General features: G+C 42.6%; 1 protein-coding gene across 6 annotated transcripts in view; it reads left to right on the forward strand.

Annotated features, from left to right (window-relative positions):
* Positions 1-24,173, forward strand: part of TRAF3 (TNF receptor associated factor 3) — a 117,308-nt gene that overhangs the window by 49,999 nt on the left and 43,136 nt on the right. For 5 of the 6 annotated variants that reach the window (XM_047735363.1, XM_047735362.1, XM_047735366.1 and 2 more), the window contains one exon: positions 12,385-12,510. The exons of the other annotated variant lie outside the window; for it this stretch is intronic. The gene's annotated coding sequence lies outside the window, so the exon portion shown is untranslated. The remainder of the gene's footprint in view (positions 1-12,384; positions 12,511-24,173) is intronic. 6 annotated transcript variants of the gene reach the window in all.

Here is a 24,173-nt window from a genome sequence, read left to right on the forward strand (position 1 = left end):
GTGCTTTTTATGTTTTAATTTATAGGAGGAGCTCTTTCATTTTCCTCATGACAGTGCCAGACTGGGGAAGGGTGCTGTTATTAGAATTATTTATGGGCACTTGTGAGAGTGCAGATGGGGACCTGGCAAGACAAGCTTTGGTTCCAACCACTGGACCATTTGGGACGGCCCCAGGGGCTTGTGTGAGGTGTGGTGCTGTGGGCCCCCAGTGTGGCCAGGAGCTCCCTGCCCTCCGGGACTTTTGGCTACTGAGTCAGTCTTGGAGTTTTTCAGCAGCACTGATCAAATTTAGATTTATTTTCTTATTATTCCAGTAGAAAATTTTATTAATGTGGCTTTTTCTTTTTTGCATAAAAATTGTTGACAGAATATTTTATTTTCAAAATATTGATTAATTTTGGGGGAAACCTAAGAGATTTGACGTTGCATAACAAATCTGTTAAATTCATCAAATAAAGTGCAGTGAATCATAACCATATTAATTAAGCAAAAGTGAACATTGCAGAATAGGGTTTATTTGAAAGACTGATCAGGACTTGAAAGATGTCCCACTTTCATACAACCTTATGTTAAACAGCGCGATCAGTTGGATGTCATGTAGGAAACTTTGTACTGGTGGGTCTAGCAATTTTAGCAAATGGGGTCACCTTTGATTAGGAAGCCAATTTATTTTAGAGGGTTTATGTAGCATGAGAATATTAGATTCAAAAAGATCCTAGAAATATTATACTAGACATCTCAAATTTTCTTTTTTTTTTTTTTTAAAGATTTTATTTATTTATGATAGAGATAGCAAGAGAGAGAGAGAACACAAGCATGGGGGAGCTGGAGAAGCAGGCTTCCCACTGAGCAGGAAGCCCAATATGGGGCTGGATATGGGGCTTGATCCCAGGGCACTGGGACATGACCTGAGCCAAAGGCAGACGCTCAACAACTGAGCCACCCAGGTGCCCGACATCGGAAGTTTTCAACATGACTCTATCTGTAAAAATATATGTGACGTTTCGTATTTTAGCACTGAAGTAAGTATGCAAGTGGTAATGAATATTCGACCGTGATTTCAGGTGGACAAGACTTCAGAGAAACCTATCATATTGGCAAAAACAAAAGCAAACTCACCACTGCATTATAGCTCCAAAACGTGGTTTTTTCACACAAGTGTAATTTTAACTGTCACCCAGTAGCATGGGATAGTCATTTCATTCTTAACTAGCTTTTTCCCTCCCTGTTCAAACCCATTTGGAAAATGCTTTTCAAAAGTAAGCTAAATAGTTCTAGTCAGTTCTTATATGTAAAGTATCTAGAAACCAAGCAAATAATTAGTTAAGTGATACAAGAAATTTATTTTAGCCTTGCCAAGAACTCAGTATCCTCCTTGAAGTCAGAAACGGCCTTGGTTCAGCCAGAGGCCCTGTCTTCGGTGCATCTTGTGAATGTCCTATGTTAGTCCCAAGGGAATAAATAAACTTCAGGGATGTCCATGCTGAAATTCGAAACAATGAAAAAAGGTGCTTCGTTTTCAAACGTGACAAATGCATTAGTTAGGCATTATTGATGTTTTGGGAATTTTGAGGCCTGTCTTTTGCTGCTTCACCCAGAATTTGAATGTACGGGTGTCTGAGCCATTGAGAACGCTGGGGAAGTCAGCATGGAGGGAGCACTGGTCCTTGAGACCAGGGGTAGTCCTGCTGACTCTGACTTTGGGTGAGTTGCCAAGGGTCATTATCTTAGTTCCTCAGTAGTCCAAGGAGAGATTTGGAGCATTGGATAACCTTTTAAAGACAAATTGAGAGGTGCAAATGGCAAGTGCAGTGTTACAGCATAAATCTTTATTGATTCTTATGACATCATTAGTCTGTGAGCGTGCCTTTGTTGATATAGTCACTGTCTGTTAACAGATGTTACAGATGTGACTCAAGAGGCAGACCACTCTGTTGCTTGCTAATGTGTCATGTTGGGAAACTGCTGAATCTTTCTGTTCCAGTTTCCTCATCTCTGTAATGTGGCCGGGGGGTGGTAAAGGAGAGTATTTACAGAGTTGTGAAGAATAAATGAGTAATTACAGGAACAATGTAATAACTACTAATATATATTGAATGTGTACTGTGTGGTAGATAGTTTCTGAGTGCTGAGGATACCAACCTAAGAAAAGCACTTTTCCGTCTTCAGAAAGCTCACCGTCAGGTGGGAGAGAGAGAAGGAAGCAGAGCCAGTGTAGACTTGTGTTATGATGAGTTCTGACAGTATAGATCAGGGCTTGAGGAAGGTTACTTCCGCCAGGAAGGGAAGGTTCTTGGAAAGATGCTTAGAAACGTTTAACCCCACAGAAAGCAGGTGCCTGCCGAGTGTGCCTGGCATCTTGCTAGGTGCTGGGGCTGGAGGGAGGCAGCAGATACAAAGTTAGCATCCCTCTGCCCTAATGTTTCATGACAAACTGTGAGTTGAGTGTGTAGGGTAGGTGACAAGACACTCGAATGGAGTCTTGAGGATGAAGTGTCTGGCAGGACATGAAGAGAGTGAGAAGGAAGCAGCCAAGGCACAGGAGAAATGGGACAGGAGAGCACATGTGTAAGTCTACCCCGTGACGCAGAGGCAGGGTCCTTGGCTGGGGAGGGCAGGCGTTCGGTCCGGGCTGCGTGGGGCAGACTCACACCCAAAGCCAAGTCAGAAGGAGCAGATGCAAGAGGGAATTGAGGGTGGGGTCATGCTTCGTGAACTCGAACAGTGTCTGATTGTTAAATTAATTAGTTTCATGAGTTTTGACTATCCATAAAAATTATGATTTTTAATTTCATAGTCTTTGTTCCTTCACTAAACTTAATACCATAAAATTTTTAATTAAGGGAAAAGCTTTCTTTGGTCATTATATTTGAAAACATTTTCTTGCGCTTGTGCTTTTAGAAAATGAAGTAAACGCAGAATACGTAGAAGTTGGCTCGTGGTGGAACTTTTATTCTCGCAGCCACGAGAGGCCTTCTGCCTGCCCTGGCCTAGGGCTTTCCTGCTGCGCGTACTAGAGAGGAGCACCAGCGGGCGGCAATCCTGCAGAATCTCAGTGGTCATCTGTGGCTTGATTTCTTTTAATTGAACTGATGTAGTGAGAACCTTGGCTCCTACTTTCACCACCAGTAGCAGGTGCCGCTGGCTGTTTTTGGTATACGCCATAGTATAAGTGTGTCATCCCGACATTGTATAATTATTGTATTGTTTTCCAGTTACAAGGTCTTTGTGTGCATGTTTTTATTTAGTAATTATAGGAAAGGTTTTATTTTTTGAATGAATTTATTTTGGGGGCGCCTGGGTGGCTTAGTCATTAAGCATCTGCCTTCGGTTCAGGTGATGGTTCCCAGGGTCCTGGATTGGGCCCCACATCAGGCTCCCTGCTCAGCGGGGAGTCTGCTTCTCCCTCTCCCACTCCCCCCTGCTTATGTTCCGTTCCTTGTTGTCTTTCTCTGTCAATTAAATAAATAAAATCCTTTAAAAAATTTATTTTTTCAATTTCTTGGAAGTAGGCTCCACACCCAACATGTGGCTTGAACTCATAGCCCTGAGATTAAGAGCCTCATACCCTACCAGCTGAGCCAGCCAGGCGCCCCAACTATAGGAAAACTTTTATATTCTTGTAGTATTTCTCTGCCTACAAAGTGGGTATGTGTGGGAGTATGTACATATAAGACTTTAGTTGCAAATTGGAGCGTCTGGGTGGCTCAGTTGTTAAGCATCTACCTTGGGCTCAGGTTGTGAACCCAGGGTCCTGGGATGGAGCCCCACATGGGGCTCTCTGCTCAGTGAGGAGTCTGCTTCACCCTCTCTCCCCTCCCCCTGCTTGTGTTCCCTCTCTCGCTGTGTCTCTCTCTGTCAAATAAATAAAATCTCAAAATAAATAAATAATAAAACTTTAGTTGCAAATAGAAGGAATTTGAGCATAACATTTCATACTGAAGCATTTTCTGTTTTAAGGTATCTCTGAGGAAGAAAACATTCAATTTTCTAGTTCTGATAAAGTCTGTAGTTATATTAGTGTAGTGTGCTTGGTAAGAAATTTAGTCCTGAGTCTTGCATTTCTGCCATGACTGAATAACAAGGACCAGACTTACTCTCCACCGGGACCAGGTGAGGCAAGTGAGGCACTTGTCTCGGGTGTAGAACTGAAGGGGGCACCAGAAAGCTCGATAATTGAGATTAACATTTTAGGGGCACCTCACTGGCACAGTCAGTAGAGCATAGAGCTCTTGATCTTGGGAATTTTAAGTCTGAGCACCATGTTGGGTATAGAGATTACTTAAAAATAAAATTAAAAAAAATTTTTTTAACTTAATTTGACGTTTTAGTGGGGGGAGAGGCAGAGGTAGAGAGAATCCTCAAGCAGACTCCCTGCTGAGTGCGAGCCTAAAATGGGGCTCCATCTCATGACCCTGAGATCACGACCTGAGCCAAAATCAAGAGTCAGAAGCCCAACTGAGCCACCAGGTGCCCCTAAAATAAACATTTTAATACAGTGCTTTGAGAAAGTCAAATGTGATGCAAACAGATCCATAATGAAAAAAAAATCAAAAATTAAATACAGACAGAATTAATCAGAATTCTGAATGAATTAATGAATTAATGATTTTTCCTTTTGCCTCACCTCCGACATGGCTCAGTTCAGCAGTGTTACCAGTACTATCTTAGTTTAAAATTTTAATGTTTTTGTTTCTCATGGATTTTTTTCATTAGTTTTGGCTTTTATCTCTGTTACTGAGTTTTTTTGTTCCTCCCTAAAATTTGTACCTGAGGCAAGGAAGGGCCTCACTCACCTGACCCCAGTCCCAAACCGACTGCCATCTTAGACAACTTAGAAACCAGACAAGATAGATGAAGCAGCAGCTCTAGACATTGGTCAGCAGACAGATGAGGACTGTGTTCCTGGAAACAAAAGAAATGAACTCTACAGTTATTCCAGCTTTTTCTCTAGAGCAGGATCAATGAAATTTTTCTGTAAATGAGCAGACAGTAAATATCTCGGACTTTCCGGACCATATGATCTCAGTCACAGCTCCATACTCAGCTCTGTGTCTGCTTTCATACTCAGTGTGTGAATGAATGGGTGTGGACGTATTCCCATAAAACTTTATTTAAAAAAACTGGTAGTAGGTTAGATTTGGCCCCAGGTCATAGTTTGCAAATTCTGGCGTAGAGACAGTTTTCATACTGCAGGGCAGGGAGAGAGAAACCAGAGCCCACTGGCCTTACTGAAGTGACAAACCCTCAGTGTTTGGGAGGACAAAGCAGCTAGACTTTAGGTGGGATAAAGCACAGGAGAGGAAGGGGGCTCCTTACAACTCCAGAGATCTGTCAGGGGACCCCCTGGAGATTTTGACTGAGTACTGATCTGCAAATACACGAGGAGAAACATCTCAAAGCCAGGAAAAGAACCACCAGAAAGGAGCAGACTGGACAATTTCTGGATATCACACAGGGTTGAGATAGGTCCTTTCAAGGCTGTTTTTAAGTCTTTGTTAGGGTGGGTTCAGAACAGCTTTTCCAGTTAGGGCATCAGGTAAACTCCCCTCACCTCAGCAGTGGGGCTGGATTAGCTTTAGACTAGAAGGGCTGCTGCGGACCTGCCCAGCCAGTTCCACGTAATAGTTCTCAGAACTAAGTCCCGCCTATATTTATTTATTTATTTGACAAAGTAAGAGAGAGAGTGTGTATTTGCATGGGAGGAGGGGCAGAGGATGAAGGAGAGAGAGAATCTTTTTTTTTTTTTTAAGATTTTATTGTTTATTTGACAGAGACACACAGCGAGAGAGGGAACACAGCAGGGGGAGTGGGAGAGGATAGGAGCAGGCTTCCCTCCAAGCAGGGAGCCCAGTGTGGGGCTCGATCCCAGGACCTGGAGATCAGGACCTGAGCTGAAGGCAGCGCTTAAGGACTGAGCCACCCAGGTACCGCAGGAGACAGGGAAGCTTAAGCAGACTCCTTACCAAGTGTGACCCTGAGATCATCACCTGGTTCAAAATCAAAAGCCAGCCACTTAACTGACTGAGCCACCCAGGTACCCCAAGTCCTAATTACATTTAAAAGGATACGATAACATCCAGTTCCCAAAACAACATAAAAAAAGTGTCCAGCATCTTATAAAAATTACCAGACATACAAAGAAGCAAGAAAATATGATATTAACCAGGAGAAAAATTAACCAATAGAAACAAATGCAAAATAATAGACAAGGACATTAAAATAACTGCTATAAAATAAGTTACACATGCTCAAGAATATAGAGAAAAATGAACATAATTAGCAAAATGAAAAATGCAGAAAACTGAAGTAAAACTTCTAGATGAAAAATAAAATTTCTGAAATGAAAAATGTAACAGATTAATAACAGGTTGGTACTACAGAAGAATATGTCAGTGAACTTCAAGACATGGCAAAGAAATGATCCAGAACACAGCAAAAAGAATAGAGAAGACCGAAGAGACTAACAGAGCATTTAGGAACCTGTGAGACAAAATCAGCTGTTTTCAGATACATGTAACTAGAGTTCCAAAAGAGGAGGGAATGCAAATAGCATTGGAGAAATAATGGCTGAAAAAAAAATCCAAATTTGATGAAAATTACAAACCACCGAGCTCAAAAACCCCAAACAGAATAAACAAAGAAAAGCATACCAATGTGTACCGCATAATGATATTGCTGAAACACCAGTGCTAAAGAGGAGGGAAAAAAAGTAAGAAGAAAAGACATTACAGAGGAACAAAACCAGAAATGACAGCTGACATCTGGTCTGAGCTTGTGCTAGCCAGAAGACAACACAGTGACACGTGTAAAGCACCAAAAGAAAAATCTGTTAGTTTAGAATTTTGTACCCAGAGAAAATATCTTTCAGAAATAAAAGTGAAATCACAATTTCTAGGCCAAGAAAAGCTGACAGAATTTATTGCCAGCAGACCTGCACTACATGAAATTTTTAAAGGAAGTTTAGTTAGAAGGAAATTATATCAGATGGGAATTTTTTTTTTTTAAGATTTTATTTATTTATTTGACAGAGATCACAAGTAGGCAGAGAGGCAGGCAGAGAAAGAGAGAAGGACGCAGGCTCACACTGAGCAGAGAGCCCGATGCGGGGCTCTATCCCAGGACCCTGAGATCATGACCTCAGCCGGAGGCTTTAACCCACTGAGCCACCTAGGCGCCCACCAGATGGAAATTTTTACACAGAGGAGTAAAAATAATAACCTGAAATGGTCAATAGATGGATAAATATTCTCACTTTTAATTGCCCTTTTTTTTTTTTTTAAGATTTTATTTATTTATTTGACAGAGAGAAATCACAAGTAGGCAGAGAGGCAGGCAGAGAGAGAGGAGGAAGCAGGCTCCCTGCTGAGCAGAAAGCCCGATGTGGGGCTCGAACCCAGGACCTGGGATCATGACCTGAGCTGAAGGCAGCGGCTTAACCCACTGAGCCACCCAGGCGCCCCGCCCTTTTTTTTTTTTAATTGGCTATTTAGGAGTGCCTGGGTGGCTCAGTTGTTAAGTGTCCGCCTTCCACTCAGGGAATGATCCCAGTGTCCTTGGATAGAGCCCTGCATCAGGCTCCCTCCTCAGCAGGAAGCCTGCTTCTCCCTCTCCCACTCCCCCTGCTTGTGTTCCCTCTCTCAGTGTCTCTCTGTCAAACGAATAAATAAATATCTTTTTTTTTTTTTTTTTTTTTTTTTTTTTTTTTAAAGGCTGTTGGGGCGCCTGGGTGGCTCTGTGGGTTAAGCCTCTGCCTTCAGCTCAGGTCATGATCTCAGGGTCCTGGGATCACGCCCCACATCGGGCTCTCTGCTCAGCGGGGAGCCTGCTTCCCCCCTCTCTGCCTGCCTCTCTGCCTACTTGTGATCTCTGTCAAATAAATAATAAAATAAAATCTTAAAAAAAAAAAAGGCAAAAGTAACAATATATGATGGGCCTTGTAATACTTGTAGAGGTAAATAAATGAAAACAGTAGCACAAAGGATGGTAGGAGAGAAATGGAAATATGTTATCCTTGTACTTAAAATAGCATAATATTATTTGCAGGTAAACTATGATAAGTTAAAGATCACTGTCATATCCACAAAAATCTGTCTTGGTTGGGAGAAGAAGGAAACATTAATGCCAAAATCAGGGATGTAAAAAAGGGTACCACTACAGACCCTAAAGACATTGAAAGGGTAGTAAGAGTAAAATTGTGAATAATTTTATACCAATAAATTTGACTTTTTTTTTTTTTTTGGACAGAGACACAGTAAGAGAGGGAACACGAGCAGGGAGAGCGGGAGAGGGAAAAGCAGGCTTCCCGCCAAGCAAGGAGCCCAATGTGGGGCTTGATCCCAACACCCTGGGATCATGACCTGAGCTGAAAGCAGACACTTACAGGACTGAGTCACCCAGGAGACCCTAAATTTGACAACTTAAATAAAACGAAAACATTCCTTGAAAAACAGAAACCATCAAAGCTAACTCAAGAAGAAATATGTAACTTTCGTTATTCTATATTTACTAAAGAAATTGAATTGATAATGAAAATCCTTTGGGGCGCCTGAGTGGCTCAGTTAGTTAAATGTCTGCCTTTGGCTCCATTCATGATCTCAGGGTTCTGAAAATGGAAGAGGAGGGAATGTTTCCTATTTCATTCTGTGAGCCAGCACTGGACTCAAAGGAAGACAAGACAAAAATGTAACAATAAAGCAAAACCACCAAGTGCATTTGTCCTACACACATCTTCCATACATGGTAGCAGATAGAATCCATATAGAAACATATAAAAAGGATACTACATAATGATCAAGTGAGGTTTATCTCAGGAGTGAAAAATTGGTTTAACACTGGTAAATCAATCCCTGTAATCCACCAGCGTAATAGATCAAACCCAGAAAAATGAGAAGCACAGAGATGGAAATGCGGGAAGCACAAAGGGAAGGCAGGAGACACAGGAAGTAGGGACTGAAGCTCATATAATTGGCTCTAGAAGGAGAGGTGAGGGCCAGGGCAGAAGCAGTGCTTGAAAAGATAATGGCTGAAATCTCTCCAGAAAGTTGAAAGGCGTCAAACCACAATGGTAAGGCATTCAACAAATGACTGACGAGATATCCTAAGTAAAAAGAAATCCACACGCAAACACAGGGCCTTGAATCACATGGTTACACAGAGGAACAGCAGCCGGTTTCCTGACACCGGCCCTGAGAGCCACACGGCACTTGGAGTCAGTAGGAGAAAGGAAGGGATTCTCTCTCTAACCTAAATGATTGAATGTTACGTAAAATGTTAATGGTGACAAAAGTACGTGTGCATGTGTAAACACACAGTGGTGGGACATAGGCTGGAAATACAATGAATGGAGTTAACACTTTAAAGTCCTTGCTGTCTGGGAGAAGGGTAAAGATAGGCCTGTGAGAAGCCACCACACATTGTAATTTCTAAAGTAATCATTAAAAGAGTAAAAACAGAACCCAGTAGCTTCTAGATTACAGAGAAGGGGGGGTTAGGATAACATTCCTAAAGAAGGCAGATAGCCCCTGGTAACAATAGCAGAACGAAATCTACATATGCGGGATGGCTTCCAGGGTAAATAGAGTAAATTTCCATTTAAAGGCAAAGATACCGGGGCGCCTGGGTGGCTCAGTGGGTTAAGCCTCTGCCATCAGTTCAGGTCATGATCCCAGGGTCCTGGGATCGAGCCCCGCATCGGGCTCTCTGCCCCGCAGGGAGCCTGCCTCCACCTCTCTCTCTCTCTCTCTGCCTGCCTCTCTGCCTACTTGTGATCTCTGTCAAATAAATAAATAAAACCTTTAAAAAAAAAAAGGCAAAGATACCAAGATTTTTTTTTAGTATTTTTTTAAAAATCCAACTGTATACTGTTTACAAGAGATTCATCTAAAGGAATTCAGAGATGTTGAAAGTCAATTGATGACAAAAATAAACTATGCAAACACCGAGAACAAGAATGTGTAGTATTAGACAAAATATATTTTAAGGCAAAAAGCAGGACCAGAGTATCATTTCACAGTGGGCCACTCTAGGTCCTGTGACAAAATAAATAGCTTATCATAAACAGGTTCTTTTCTTGCTCACACAAAGTCCAGGATAGGTAGTCCTAGTTGGCATATGGCTTTCCACATGATTGAGTTCTTTGGGAAAGAGAATCTTGTAGTCCCAGAGGAGGAAGGAAAGACTTCATTAATTTGACTCTGTGTGTTCACAGAAACCAGCTCTGGCCAGGGTGTAAGGAAGGAGGCTCGCACTGGCCAGGCCTGACCGGCACACGTCAGCCTGTGCCTGGGGGTTGGAGTCAGTGTCTCTGGAAGCTGGTGGACTGAGATGAGGGAGTTCAGTAAGCCTGATGAGAGGTGGTAGCCCAGTAACGGCTGGAGAAATGAACAGGAAGGAGCTTGTTGCAAAATTAAATGTGCATTGTGGCAGGGGTGTCTGACTCTTGACCTCAGCTCTGGTGTTGATTCAGGGCCCTGAGTCCCAGCCCTATGTTGGGCTCCACGCTGGCCTTGGAGCCTACTTTAAAAAAAAAAAAAAAAAAAAAAAAAAAAAAAAAAAAAAATTGCATTGCAGCAATTGTCAGATGTAAAATTTTTACAAATGTAAGAAATGTAAATGTTAAAAAAAAATTTTTTTTAAGAGCTAAAGAAAGAGAGAGAAGGGGAAGGGCAGGGGGAGGGAGAGCGAGAATCTTGAGCAGGCCACACACCCTGCACACAGCCCAAAGCAGAGCTCAATTGTACGATTATAACTTGAACCAAAATCAAGAATCAGACACTTAATGGACTGAGCCACCCAGGCGCCCCTATTTAAAATTTGATGTAGGGAAGAATTCTTAGGGTACCACTATACAGCCATTCAGTTAGCAAGAATTAAAAAACTGGACAAGTCTTGTTGAAATAGTTGAGCACCAGAAACACTCTCATACACTTCTGGTGGGGGTATAAATTGTTACAACTGCTTTGGGAAATAGTTTGGCTTTGTGTAGCAAAGGTGTATCCCATTTCTAGGTCTGTACACCAGAGAAATACATGCTCACTGTGCTTAAGATGGCTCCGCGATGAAGATCTCTTCGTAGTGTCTTTGCTCCAAGGCAGAAACTACCCAGGGGACAGGGGAATGGATAAGTAAATTAGTGTATTTTTACACAATGGCGTGCTACACGGCAATGAAAATAAATACCAGGTATACCCCAGAGGTGGAGTGGGGAAAAAAAAAAAGAAAGAAAGAGTACATACAGTATAATTCTGTGTATATAAATTACAAATTTTGGCAAAAATATTCTGTATCAGTGTGGCGTGCCTAGATGCTGTATCTAAAGGAAAGTAAGCGATAATCGTAAAGGTTAGTGTAGTTGCTGCTCACGGTGGAAGGCAGGGGTAGGGGTGGGGGGGTGGGGTCAGAGAGAGGCACCCCGCCGTTTCGGGGTTTCAGCAGTGTGTGTTCCTTCCTTGGCCTGGATGTTTGTTGGACTAGTGTTTGTGTACCGAACATAGGTGTTGACTGTGCTTTGTGTGTGTGTGTGTGCAATACTTCATGATAAAAGTTATTTTAAAATTAAAATAGTCTGAAGATATCCAGACTTTGTAATTTGTGTCCACATAAATTGTAATGTGGAAAATCCAAAACACATGTTTCTATAGAGTGGTTAAATGGTTTCTTTTCTGTTTGTTTTTTTTTTTTTTAAGATTTTATTTATTTATTTGACAGAGATCACAAGTAGGCAGAGAGGCAGAGAGAGAGAGGGAAGCAGGCTCCCTGCTGAGCAGAGAGCCCGATGCAGGGCTCGATCCTAGGATCCTGAGATCATGACCTCAGCCAAAGGCAGAGGCTTAACCCACTGAGCCACCCAGGAGCCCCAAAAAGTTTTCTTTAAACTTCTTTCCTTTTTTTTTTTTAAAGATTTTTAAAAATTTTTATTTGAGAAAGAGAGTGAGAGAGCATGAGAGGAGAAGGTCAGAGGGGAGAAGCAGACTCCCCATAGAGCCGGGAGCCCGATGCAGGACTCGTTCCCAGAGTTCTGGGATCATGACCCGAGCCGAAGGCAGTCGCCCAACCAGTTGAGCCTCCCAGGCACCTAAACTTCTTTCTTGATCATTTTTTTTTAATTTACATTTTTGAAATTCTATTTTTAAAGATTTTATTTATTTGACAGACAGAGATCACAAGTAGGCAGAGAAGCAGGCAGAGAGAGAGAGGAGGAAGCAGGCTCCCTGCTGAGCAGAGAGCCCGATGCGGGGCTCCATCCCAGAACCCTGGGACCATGACCTGAGCCGAAGGCAGAGGCTTAACCCACTGAGCCACCCAGGCGCCCCGAAATTCTATTTTTAAAACATTTAAAAATGTTCCCAATGGAGTTGACCAAGTATTACTATTACTCCCCAGGTAAGAGACTCCACCACGCTCTTCGAAGAAGGGTAAGATCGGCACTGCTTTGCTTCTTTCCTTACCGAAGTCTCTTCCTTCCAGAACACGCTTTGCTGTATCTTCCTCACAGCATATGACACACAGGTACGTCACTGGAAAATTTTAATTTGTATAGATTTCTTTTTGCAGCTGGAACTTGTTTGCTTTTTCATAAAAATAAAGTGATTGAAACATCCTGAACTTATTCATTTTTGGCTTTAGCAGTTTCCTCTGTGACAGGTGTATTTGAGCAACTGCCGCGCACATGGCACCGTATTTCGGTGTGTGTCTAATCTTATTTTTATTTCTCATTTTTTTAAACCGGCATTACACTTTGAGAATAATCAACATTATGCCTGATGGCCCAGTAACGATGAATGTGTTTGAAACCCGGGGCAGGGCTAAGGGTTTCTACCTCATAGGCCTGCCCTCCGCAGCAGGACGCTCACCGAGGGCAGGGAGGCCTTCCCAGCTCGGATTGCAGCTTTTCAAAAAAATTTTTTTTTCTAATTTTATTTAACAGAGAGAGAGATCACAAGTAGGCAGAGAGATAGGCCGAGAGAGAGAGGGAAGCAGGCTCCCTGCTGAGCAGAGAGCCCAATGCGGGGCTCGATCCCAGGACCCTGAGACCATGACCTTGAGCCGAAAGCAGAGGCTTAACCCACTGAGCCACCCAGGTGCCCTGGATTGCAGCTTTTGATGCTTGAACTGTTTGCTACCTAACCCTTGTTCTCTAGGAGTTTGAAAGGAAACAGAGTACTCTGTTTTGGTCTCTAATTTGTGATTGAGTAGCACTTTATGCTTGAAATTAAGAACTCTTTACTATGTTAGAACAGTAAAATGAATATAAAATGGGTTTGAAATAGTTGCATCCAAAGTGAGTTTTAATATATAGCTATTTTTTTTTTAAATTTTATTTATTTGACAGACAGAGATCACAAGTAGGCAGAGAAGCAGGCAGAGAGAGAGGGGGAGGCAGGCTCCCTGCTGAGCAGAGAGCCTGACATGGGGCTTGACCCCAGAACCCTGGGATCATGACCTGAGCCGAAGGCTGAGGCTTTAACCCACTGAGCCACCCATGCGCCCCTGTATATAACTATTTCTGATAAATTCTAAATATAAAGAAAACTATTTAAAAAATCACTCATAACCACAGGACCACGCAGTTTTGCTCTGCTGTCTGAGTTTTTTAATTTGTGTGGAGCGGGGTTCAAGCAGTGATGGTAGCAAGCTGTGTGCCCCTTGGGTCCCTTTTCTTCCGTGCGTTTTCTCAGTTGCGTGTTCGTAGGCCAAGGTTTCCCCGTATTGACTTTTGCCCTCTCCACTGAGCGTGGTCTTCTGTCCTCTGCATCTCCTGTGACGTGGCAGGTGGATCCGTGGCTGTGGCCTGCCCCAGCCTGGGACCGCACGTCCTTCAGTGGAGCCCTCAGTGTGTCTTCGTGGCTTGGGGCCAGTGCTGCTCAGTGCCTGGCTGCAGTCCCCAGAGGTCGTGAAATGATGCTGTTCGCTCTTGGTCATTTGCTTGGCCTTGAGTAGCTGAAATATTTGGGTAGATAGAAACTTACCGTCCATAAGTATTTGGTTACCCTAAGGGACAGTTCAAATAGAAAAGGGAGGGTCAGTGTCGTTCTTTCTCTTTATCAGGTGTCCAGACAATGAGATGGTTCTGCGGCCACTCCCAGAGTGACCCTTGACTGTTTGAAGTAGCTTGCCAAAGTCAGGAACGTAGACTTCTGGGCTCTGTTTAAATCCTTTGCAGTTAGGATTCTCACAGATGCTCGCGTTGAGCCACCGTGGCCAGTGGCGCTGAGTGGGCCCCTCTGTCCTTTCGTGGGCCCCGCACTCTTCCTTCCCTTGCTTTCTCTGCTGCGGTAACGAGTTCCAGATTCCCGCTAAACCTTTTTGCCTCACACCTGGCATTGCCTCTTTCTCTGAACAGCTCTGGTTCCCTTTTGTAGAAAATCTTATCTGGAGACCACACTCCGGGTACTGGGGACGCTCGCTGCTACAGGGCTGGTTGTTGTTTCCAGGTCTTTTGGAAGGACAGCCTGGCAGATGTGCTTTTTAAGAGAAAATAACATGAGTTCATGCTGATGTTTATTTCAAATTTAGTATTATTTGGTTTTTACTTCTTTGTGTTTATATTGATGTATCTTTTCTCTAATGCTGAAAACCTTGGTTCCTAACAGCATTAGCATCATTACTTGTTTTATCCTATAAAATCTATGTGATAGTTTTAGAATAACAGTACCAATGTATTACCAATAGTATGATTCCTAAAAACAGTTTGGAGTTTTCTGCAGTTTTTTTTTTTTTGTCCTTAGAGTCTATATCCCTAGAGATGTGTACCTGATTTGCCAAATTACGTTTTAAAGTCGCCAAACCCGCCCTTCGCGTGCCGGCAGTTTGTTGAGACAGTCATAGTCGTGTTTTATTTCAAGTTGAAGGAATAGCTTCTTTTAAAATTTTGTTGTAAGTTATAAAACATTTTCATTTTTCCAAATCAAAATGAAATATTTTAATTTAATAATTAATTTAGATATTTACAGAAGTCAGGCTTCCATTCCTAATCCTTATACCCTGTTTCTTCTTTTCTCTGTAGGTCACATAACGATTTTTAGTGTAAGTATGTGTGTGCACACAGAACTCTTTCTTAGAGATGGGTAGCCTGCGGTATAGCTTTCCTCCATGTTGTTTCCTGAGCAGAAATAGGTCACGAGGCCCACACCGGAGCGTACAGGGCTCCTCCTCACTCCTTTCTGCGCAGCTGTGTAGTACTCCATCATGTTGGATGTGGGACAGAAAAAAGCTTATTCTTCAAAATATGTTGGCTTTAGTCTGTATATGTTTTTCCTGTGTATGAATGTCATCAATTTTGCTCTTTAATCAGCTGCTGATTTCTTAGTAATTTGGGGACCTTGCAAGCACACTGCGTGTCTGTGCCTGGTTTTCCTGATGTGTACAATGTGAGGTTTGGACTAGAAGCTCGAGGTGGGTTATTTTAGCTGAAAGACTGCAGATAAGTAAACTGAATCTGAGAGCATCTCCCTAGCAACAGAGTGCATACCCGGGGCGCCTGGCTGGCTCACGTGAGAGCATGCGAGACTTGATCGTGAGCCCCGTGTTGGTGTGGAGATTACTTTAAAAAAAAAAAAAATAGAGTCTTAAAAAACAAGTGTGCACCCTGTATCCACAGAAGCGGTGCTGATGGGGTGTGAGCTCAGGAGTGCTGAAGCCCGCAGGTCTCAGTCAGAATTAGGGAGGCAGATACGGTTCTGCTGGGGCGACCCCTGAGGTGGGAGCAGGTTGTTGGGGCGGAGGCACGGATGCGTTGGATAGGAACGGGAAGCTCCGAGCAGGGCAGATTCCATGTTGGCTGCATTAAATACAAGGGCCCGTGTAGCAGGGCAGACAGAGCCAGGTGGTCTGGGAGCTCAGAGAGGAGGCTTGTGGACCGGTCTGCTAGGTGAGGCCTTTGCAATTGGTCAGCATGAGTGTGCAGGGGGCGGGGGGTGGAGAGGGTCCGCATCAGCACCCGAACAGCCCCTGCCTTTAAACCCCAGGCAGAACTGGGGGGTCTGCCCGAGAGATTGGGGGATTGGGGGTCAGCATTGCCGTAAGAGCCAGTGCTTGTGAAATCTCATGCTTTATTCTCAAGGTTGACTTAAATATTGTAATCCAGTCCTTCATGTGGCCATGTTTTATGTTTTTCACTCATATTTTCAAGTAAAGTTGATGCTCCAAGGAAATGAACCTTATCACACTCGTGCAGCTGCCTCAGCCTCCTGTCCAGGCTCAGCCGCAGGGCCGTGTCCACCTGGACTTGGCTCTTTCTGGCTTGCCGGACGCCCTGGCCCTCAGCCTGTTTCCCTCCCAGACGGCAGGACTCGGGCCCTGGGCCAGGAGAGGCGCAGCGTCTTTGCACAGTCGGGGTTGAATCAGTGCTTAAAAAGGATCCCTAAATCAAGGGATACTGGCCGTGCTGGGCCTCACATAGCTTTGTTTTCCCAAGGGATTTAAGAGCAAGTTTTATGCTGTGGTTTAATCTGGTTCTTTCCCAGCTGTGAGCCTGTGGCTGGCTGGCCGTCCTGTCCTCATCGCCCCTTCTCTCTCTCTCTCTCTCTCTCTCTCTCTCAAGTGGGGCTTTTCATACATGATTATGATCTGCCTGTTTGTTTGGAGAAGCATCAAGTCTTCTCGATTCTCCTCTCTTCTCTACTTGGCCCGTGTGTCAGCTACAGGCCCTCTCCCCCAGCAGAGCATTTGGCATCCAGTATGGTGAAAAGAGCCTGTGCTGAAATGTTTGCATAAACACGGTTCCCAGAAAACTTTTTTTTTTTTTTATCAACAGGGCACACCTGTCTGTTTATGGTTTTCTCTCTTCTCCTTTTATTGGCATTACTTAGATGATACTTTTCATTGCCCTGCTGGGCTTGATGTCGAGCTCGTTCTCCAGATGCACGTTGTGTTCAGTACTGGCTTGCTGGCAGGAGCCATTTTCTTTGTTTATCTGATGCTTCCCTTTTTTGGTTTTCCCCGGGCTTTCCAGTACTTGGAACACCCTTTTGTCAGCAGATGTGCTTTGGTTTCTAATTTCCAATCTCCAAGTAGGAAGTAGCTCAACTTAAGTCGCAAGTAGGGAAGAGAAGTCGTTAGGAGCAATGAAGGCGTAGAGGAAAGGCAGAGGAATCCAGTCCAGCTCTTTGCTGTGCCCCGAAGTCGGGGATGGCTCAGCTGTGCGAGGGGCTTCCTGCCGAGCTGACTGCAGACCCACATTCTGTGAAACAACGGTTTTTTTGAGTAGAGATTGTTGCATTTGAATAAACATGCGGCCTCAAAATACAATAAATTCGTGCCTAAACATGCAGCAAAAGTAAATAATGTAATAGTAGAGTAGTGGTTCCACTCAGAGGACATGGCGGAGTGCGAGTTCTGGGGTAAGAAGGCCAGGCGCCCGGGCAGGCCCTGCTGCTTGGAGCCGGCCCAGACCACCACCTCCAGAGCAGCTGCTTCCCGGTGGCTTCTGCTCTTGGCTCCTCTTCTGCTCCCAGAGGATCCAGACTCCCCTGGCACCATTTCTTAGTCACATCCCTTCCCTACCTTACAGTCTCTGTTGTGCTCTCTTTGCTTCGTGTATCTGTTGTTTCTGTTCAGCAGAACATTTTTCCTGACGTGTTTGGAAGCAGACATCCTCTTCCCACACTTGATGATGAAAAGATGAGGTGCTGGTGGTAGCCTCAGGTTCTCCTCACTGGCGTGGCCCGGCGTGCTGACCAGAGGCACATGTGTCCACTCCAGATGTGGTAACCCTCAGGCTGCTTCCTCAGACTGGCCTGTGAAACGTTAGTCCGCTTGTGCCCAAGTCGCCCTTCCTCTACCACCTCTAATGTATCGGACTGAGTTTGCATTATTTTTCAACAAAATTATTGTAAATATTACAGGATTTAATTAACCTGTGATTGTCCCATCTAAATTTTAGAATTAAGGTAGAATTTAACTATTTTTATACCCATGTATAAGCAAATGAAATGAAGATATATATATATTTAAATCAAGAAACCTAATCAGAGGTTTTCACGATTACATATTTTGGAAAGTTCCAAAGACGTGACTTTCCTAACATTGTTGCTTCTGGTGCTCAGCCTACGTGCGGAGCCTGCGGTGGGATGCTGGGCCTATCTGTAGCCTGGTGTGGATGTCCCGATGCAGCTGCAGGTTAGAAATTGCCATTGTGGAAAAAATTTAGCATTTTTAGTAAAGCGTTTGTAAGAACTTTCTTTTTACAGTGGTTTTTCATTTGGGGCCTTTGAACATGGTATCAGCTTTTGTAACTGTACTCACACCAGATACTGCTGTTCCTGTCTGGCCGGCCCCAGTGGATGCCCACGTGCCAGGTGCTCGGGCGCTCAGCAGGGTGCGGCATGTTGATGTTGGCACTCATCCTTGGGCCACTTGTTTCCCCTTATTTCTTTCTATTTGATTTAAAACATTATTAGCTCAAGTTAGTTTTTTGGTGTCTTCTAATATCTTTACCACTCTCAACTTTTAATTTTTTTTTAAAAGATTTTATTTATTTATTTGACAGAGAGAGATCACAGTAGACAGAGAGGCAGGCAGAGAGAGGGGGGGAAACAGGCTCCCTGCTGAGCAGAGAGCCCGATGCGGGGCTCGATCCCAGGATCCTGAGATCATGACCTGAGCTGAAGGCAGCGGCTTAACCCACTGAGCCACCCAGGTGTCCCTCAACTTTTAATTTTTTTTTTTAAGTTTTATTTGGAAGAGAGAGAGGGAGCACACATGAGCTGGGGGAGGGGCAGAGGGAGAGAGAGCATCTCAAGCAGGCTCTGCACCAAATGCAGGGTCTAACATGGGGCTTGATCCCAGGATCCTGAGGTCATGACCTGAACTTAAAATCAGGAGTCAGACACTTAAGTGACTGAGCCACCCAGGGGCCCCTCAACTTAAAACTTTTTTTAATTTTTTTTTAAAGATTTTATTTATTTATTTGACAGAGAGAGATCACAAGTAGGCAGAGAGGCAGGCAGAGAGAGAGGGGGAAGCAGGTTCCCCATTGAGCAGAGAGCCCAATGTGGGGCTCGATCCCATGACCCTGAGATCATGACCTGAGCCAAAGGCAGAGGCTTTAACCCAACTGAGCCACCCGGCTGCCCCTAACTTTTTTTTTTTTTTTTTTTTCAAAGTAAAGATTTTATTTATTTATTTATTTATTTGACACATAGAGACAGCAAGAGAGGGAATACAAGCAGGGGGAGTGAGAGAGGGAGAAGCAGGGTTCCCGCTGATCAGAGAGCCCAATGCCAGGATGGATCTCAGGACCCTGGGATCACGACCTGAGCTGAAGGTGGATGCTTAATGACTGAGCCACCCAGGGGCCCCACAACTTTTAATTTTTTTATTAAGATACATACAATGATATGAAATTCTTTGGCTCTAAATATGGATAGATTTGTATTACATCAGGTTCAAATGTGCTAACCTTTTTTTTTTTTACATTGTTACTGCTGTTATTATTTTTATACTTGAAGTTGTTGAGTGGTTATTACATTATACTATGTTACGTTTTTTAGTAAGAAAGATTATTTAAACCATTTAAAGTATAGTTCATTGGTTTTTTAGTATATTCACAATGTTTTAAAATATCAGCACTATCTAATTCCACAATATTTTCATTCATCCCCAAAAGAAACTCTGTAACCACTAATCTCCCCTCTGTCTCTGGATTTGCCTATTCTGGATATTTCATGTAAATGGAATTATGTGGCATGCGGCCTTCTGTTTCTGCCTTCTCTTATTTAGCACAGTGTTTTTAAGGTTCATTCATGTTGTAGCATGTCTCAGTATTTCATTCCTTTTTATAGTGAAATAATAGTATATTGTGTGAATAGACCACATTTTATTTATCTGGTTATCTCTTTCTGCCCCCCCCCCCCGCCCCCGGGGGGGCTATTAACACTTTTTGTTTATTATAAATATTGCTGCTTTGAGCATCCACATTCAAGTCTTTGTGCAAACATGTGTTTTCGATTCTCTTGGATATATACATAGGAGTAAAATTTCTGGGTCAATTGGTAACTGTTTAACTTTTTGAGGAACTGACAAACTCTTTGCTACGGTGCCAGCACCATTTCGCATTCCCTCCGGTCATGTAGGAAGGTTCCAGTTTCTTTTCTGTCCTCACCGACACTTTGGAATTTTCCATTTTCTTTTATCATAGTCATCCTAGTGGCTGTGAAATAATATCTCATGATGGTCAGTTTGTTTTTAAACATTATTTTTTTTAATTGACATAAAATTCACATAACATAAAATTAACCATTTTAAAATGAACAATTCATGCCATTTAGTACATTCACAGTGTTATATAACCACAACCTATGTGTGGTTCCAAAACATTGCCATTCCCCCAAAAGGAAACCCCATACACATTAAGCAGTTAGTCCTCATGCTTTTTCCATCAACCCCTGGCAGCGACCAGTCTGCTTTGTGTCTCTGTATGTTTACCTATATGTTTCTTACAAATGGGTCACACAGTATGTGTTCTTCTGTTTCTGTTCTCTTTCGTTGAACGTAATGTTTTCCTGGTTCATCTACGGTTTCGCCTGTGTCATTGCTTCATTTTGTTTTATGGCTGAATAATGTCCTGTTGTGCGGAGATCCCACGTTGTGTTTACCCATTCCTCTGTCGATAGACATTTTGGTTGTTTCCACCTTCTGGGTATTGTGAAGAGTGCTGCTATGAGCATCTGTGTACGTGTGTTTGAGTTTTCGGTTCTTTTGGGTGTGTGTGCCCAGGACCCAGAGATTATGACCTGAGCCAAAGGCAGCTGCCTGGCTGACTGAGCCCCCCAGGCGCCCGTCGCTTCATATTCTTGATGGCAGCCTTCTGTGCATGGAGGAGTTCGAATTTCGTAGAGTCCAGTTTGTCTATTTTTTCTTTTGTTGCTTGTGCTTTTGGTGTCATATCTAAGAATTCTTTGCCAAACCCAAGGTTATGAATATTTGCCCCAGTGTTTTCTTCTTTTCTCTTACATTTCAGTTGGTAATCCCATTTGATCCTAGTTTGTACGTAGAGAGTGATATTAAGGCTCCCGGTTCATCTTCTGCCTGTGCTTCCCAGTGTCCCAGAGACCATTTTGGATTTTTCCCCCCCTGCCATTAAATGGTTTGGTATCCTTATGAAAAATCATTTAACCATAGATGTATGGGTTTATTTCTGGACTCTCTGTTGTATTTCGTTGGTCTATATGTCTGTCCTTATGCCCAGTATTACACTGTTATGATTACTGTAGTTTCGAAGTAGTAAGTTTGAGAAGTATGAGTCTTCCAGCTTCATTTTTGTGTTTCAATGTTGTCTTGGCTCTTTGCAGTCCCTTGCAATTCCATATGAATTCAAGGATCAGATTTTTCATTTCTGTCAAAGGTCATTAGAGCTTTGATAGGGATTGCATTGCATCGGTAGATCACTTTGGGTAGAGTCTTAGGGTTCTCCAGAGGAACAAAACCGTGTGTGTGTGTGTGTGCGTATGCACATGCTTGTGTAAAAAGCTATGTTCATTATAAGGAATTAGCTCTTACTGCTATGGAGGCAAGCAGGGCCCAAGATCTGCGGGGTCAGTCAGCAAAAGCTGCGGAACCGGGAGAGCCAATGGCTTAGTTCCAGCCTGAATCTGAAGGCCTGAAACCGTAAGAACCAATGGTGTAGTTCCTGTCCAGAGGCCGGCAGGCTCAAAATCCAGAAGAGCCGATATTTCAGTTCAAATCCAGAAGGAGGAGAAAGGCCAATGTCTCAGTTTGAAGGCAGTCAGATAGAATCCTCCTTGCTTGGAGGTGAGTCAACCTTTTTGTTCCGTTCCGGCCTTTGACTGATTGGCTGATGCCCACCATAACTGGGGAGGACAGTGTGCTTTACTCAGCCTGCCAATTTGTATGTCAGTGTCGTCCAGCACCCTTACAGAAGCGCCTAGAAATAATGTTTGACCAAATATCTAGGCATCCCATGGTCCAGTCACATTAACACATAAATTAACCAACAAGTAATATTGCCATTATAACAATATCTAGTCTGCTAATCCATGTACATAGACTTGTTTGGAGCTAACAAATGTCTTGCTGTTTAATTGTGTCTTCTTTAATCTCACCAACTGTTTTGTAGTTTTCAGTGAACAAATCTTTTACCTCCTTGGTTAAATTTACTCCTGGGTATTTTATTCTTTTGAGTGCTATTGTAAATGGAATTGCTTTTTTAATTTCCTTTTTAGATTGTTTATTACTATTGTGTAGATACACAACTGATGTTTCTGTGTTAATCCTGTGCCCTGAAACTTTGATAAATTCCTTTATTAGCTCTAGTTTTTCTTGTGAATTCTTTGGGATTTTCTATATGTTGGACCGTGTCATCTGTAAATGGAACTAATTTTACTTCCTTCTTTCTTATTTGGATGCTTTGTACTTCTTTTTCTTGCTCTGGCTAAAGCTTCCAGTATAATGGTGACTAGCGGTGGTGAAAGCGTACATCCTTCCCTTTCTTGCTGATTTTAGGGCAAAAGTTTTCAGTCTTTTGCCATTAAGTGTGAGTTTTTCATAGATATCCTTTATCTTGTTGAGGTAGTTCCCTTTTATTCCTAGTTCTCCGAGGATCTTTATAATGAACGGGTGCTAGATTTTGTCAACTATTTTTTTTCTACATCAATTGAGATAATTGTATCTTTTTCTCCCTTGTTCTATTATTGTGGTATGTTACATTGATTGATTTTCTTACATTGAACCACTCTTGCCTTCCTGGGATAAATCCCACTAGGTCATGGTATGTAATACTTTTAATATACTGTTGGATTCAGTTTTCTATTTTTTTTTAAGATTTTATTTGTTTATTTGACAGAGATCACAAGTAGGCAGAGAGGCAGGCGGGTGGGGTGGGGGGGAGCAGGCTCCCTGCTAACCCTGGGATCATGACCTGAGCCGAAGGTAGAGTCTCTAACCCACTGAGCCACCCAGGTGCCCCAGTTTTCTGTTTTTTTTTTTGTTGTTGTTGAGAGTCTTCTTCATTTTTGAAGATCGGTTTTGCTAGATGTAGGATTCTTAGTTGATTTTTTTTCATTCAGTCCTTTGAACATGTCACGCCATTGTCTTTTTTTATGCCATTGTTTTCTGTCCTCCATGACTTCTTTTTGTTGTTGTTGTTGAATTTAATTTTTTTCAGTGTTCCGAGATTCATTGTGTATGCACCACACCCAGTTCCTCCATGACTTCTGATGAGATGCCAACTTTACTCTTATTAAGGAAATCCTTGTATATATGGAGTAGCTTCTTTCTTGCTGCTTTCAGAATTTTCTCTTTGTTTTTCCACAGTTTGATTATAATGTACATTACTGTGGATTTCTTTGAGTGTAGCCTATATAGTGTTGAGCTTCCTGGATGTGCAGATTAATTAATCAATCAATCAATTATTTTTCAGCAACCGTGGGAAGTTTTTTGTCCCGTTTCTTCAAATATTCTTTCCAACCCTTTCTCTCCCTCCTCTCCTTTCTGGAACTCCACTAACGTATATGTTGGTGTGATTGATGATGCCCCATGGGTCTTTGAGGCTCTGTTCATTTTTCTTTGTTGTATTTTCCCTTCTGTAACTTAGACTAGATAAACTTAGTTCACTCACCTTCAGGTTCTCCAGTTCTTTCTTCGGCCTGCTAAGTTCTGCTATTTAGCCCCTGTTGTGAGTTTTTCATTTCAGTTTTGTGCTTTCCAGCTCCAGAGTTTCTATTTTTTTTCTTTAAAAAATTTATCTTTATTGATATTCTGTTTTTTGGGCCATTGTTCTGATGGTTTCTTTTATTCTTTAGACGTGGCTTCCTTATACATGTAAAATAGCTGATTTAAAGTGTTTATAAGTCCAGTGTCTGGGTTTCCTCCTGGACAGTTTCTATTTCTTGCTTTTTCCCCTGTGTATGGGCCATACTTCTGTGTTTCTTTGCATGCTTTGTAATTTTTTTTTTTGAATTGGACATTTTTAATATTATAATGTGGCAAGTCTGTAAATGAGATTCTCCTTCCTCCCCAGGATTTGTTGTTATAATTGTTGTTTGTATAATGAATTATTGAGCTAAGATTGTAAAGTTTTATTCTTTATCATGTGCAGTCATTGAAGTTCTTCTTCCATTTGCGTACTATTCAGCTCATGATTGGACACAGATTTCCTTAAGTGCCTACAATCAAAATTGTCTCCAAGTCTTTTCAGATGGAGTCTTTGTGAG

This window comes from Lutra lutra, chromosome 7 (genome assembly GCF_902655055.1).
Source record: "Lutra lutra chromosome 7, mLutLut1.2, whole genome shotgun sequence".
Classification (NCBI taxonomy): domain Eukaryota; kingdom Metazoa; phylum Chordata; class Mammalia; order Carnivora; family Mustelidae; genus Lutra; species Lutra lutra.